A 2468-nucleotide genomic window follows, 5' to 3' on the forward strand; every position below is an offset into this window, starting at 1 on the left:
GTGGGCGCAGATCCTAAGATGGAAAAGATCTGGGATAAATCATCAGGCTCTAAAATTATGAATTCTTTTCAGTTCACCTTTTTTTCCCCCACTCACGATTCTGATTAAAAGAAAACAGCTTTGAGGGCAATGAGAGCAGCATCTGCGTCAATAAAGACTAATCTTTCCACTCATAGTTCACATTGTCTTGTGCTTGTATTTTTTCATTCAGAATATTTTTCATTCTTATTCACTTAGTTTTATATTTAAAAAAAACAAAAAACAAAACCTAAATTCTCGAATTAATCCCTTAAAGTCTGATGAGGCAAAATAGGACACCAAGAAAAAGTTAAGGGATTAATTAGGGAGAGAGTGTGGTAGACCTAATGTAAGCATGTGTTTAAGGAAGAGAGTTACACAGGAAATAAAGAGAGCAATACCCTTGTGAGACCTCAGTATTTACTGCACTGTTAAGCAGCACTCATTTATCTTATGAAAAAGCTCGCGCACACACACACACACACACACACACACACATATCTATACATATGGGTGTGTGTTTGTGTGTGTGTGCTGATTAGCAGTATATATAAATGGCCCAGTGAGGGCCTTATCCCCAGACAGCTCCTCTAATTGGCTTCATCTAAATGAATGGGTTGAGCCAAGTTCTTTTTTTCCCGGCACTACTAATGCTCGATATTTAATAGTGTAGTGCCACACACAGGTACGTCCACGGCAGAGTGTGCATATATCTATAAAGCACAAATTTCTTCATCGGCACTGCATTCAGGCTACTACATCTGGATTTGTGGGACAGAAAAGAAAAATTGTCAAGATAAGTAAAACTGAGCTTCGGCTGCTGCTGAGAAACACTCAGGATTCATTTTGCATTCACGAGCACGAAGCGTAACAATTTAAGCAGTGGCTGTGGACAGCTTTGCAAATCAAGAATAACAAAGACATAAATACTGTAATCACCCTGGACCACAAGGCAGGCGGGTATAGAGAACACAACATTGTGGGGAGAACAGCATGGAACAAGAAAAACTGAAATAACAGAGGTAAAAATCTAAGGAGAAGAATAAGTGGTGCATAGTGAGATAAAGAGAAAAATAGAGGGTTTAGGTATCATATACCATGATTAAATAGCTGGACTAAAACAAGCAAAGTAAGATCAAAACAGGGAAGTGGGTCCGACAAAGGGGATAGAAATGAAAGAAGGAAAGAAAGGAGAAAATAGCTCCTGAGGTCCTGAGAGAAGCTGTGAGATGAAGTCATCAAAGCACACAGAACAGAGAAAACTGCAACAAGGCCCTTGTTCTCCACAGGTGTTTGAGATAACCAAGATCATGTTTGTCAGTAACTTCACACATATAACTGGGAAAACATTTTCAATGGAAGTGTAGTCTCAATAAATGAAAATGTGCTTCTTATTTGGCAATTTGCATGGCAACTCAAGAAAGAAAGATAGAAAAAAAAAACTAAATGAATTTGTAGTTATGGGAACGTGGAAGCATTGTATCCAAGTTTAATCAATACTTGCAAATTCATATAGACATTCATAAAAACAACCTTTTCTCATCATTTTTCAACTCACTCAGCTGGTATTGCAGTAAATGTCCTCCTCCTGCTGCCAGTCCTCAATATAAAAGTACATTCAGTATGTTTTATAGTCAGCTTAAGTGTCTTCACAGCTGCCCTGACCCCATACAGTGACAAGAAAATGCTGACAAGACACAAATGTTATTCTTTAGCGGTAAACTGTACTGTACCCTGTGTGTGTGTGTGTGTGTGTGTGTGTGTGTGTGTGTGTGTGTGTGTGTGTGTGTGTACACACGCACGTGTATTGCACATTAAGGGGACATATTCCCTTCTGAGGCCAGAAAGTCCCCAACATATTAATCATGCTAATGTCAAGATGGAACAAGGGATTTAGTTAGGCATTTAGCAGTTATGGTTTGTGCCCAGAAAATGAATGTGAGCCACTGTAATTTCCTGAAACTGCAGTGACAGGAACCTACCTAAACCTAACTCATTGTGAGGGGCACATGAAAGTCCTAGATTGAACCCCAGTTTGTGAAAAAGATCTGAAATTCGGAGTGAAGTTTATCAGTTTATCGAGGTAAGTCGAAGACCTAAGTTAATTCATAATGCATGCATAAACAAACTCAGTGTTAATGAGCACACAAAAGCAATCCTTCCCTTCATAATGAGCATAAATTCTTATTATTTCCTTCCATCATTCATCATCTAGCAGTCTCCTCGGTCACATCAATAAGTCATGCACATCCTTTTTGGCCGTAACACCACCTAATACATCAGCAGGGGAAGCAAGCTGGTGAGAAAATCTGTGTACCCCTTAAAATATTTATCAGCTCTGTGTTCAGCAGCTGTTAACCTGCAAGTACTTTGTGGAGGCATGCTGTGTGCACGCATGTGTGTGTGTGTGTGTGTGTGTGTGTGTGTGTGTGTGTGTGTGTGTGTGTGTG

Source organism: Pelmatolapia mariae, linkage group LG6 (genome assembly GCF_036321145.2).
Source record: "Pelmatolapia mariae isolate MD_Pm_ZW linkage group LG6, Pm_UMD_F_2, whole genome shotgun sequence".
NCBI classification, from domain to species: Eukaryota; Metazoa; Chordata; class Actinopteri; order Cichliformes; family Cichlidae; genus Pelmatolapia; species Pelmatolapia mariae.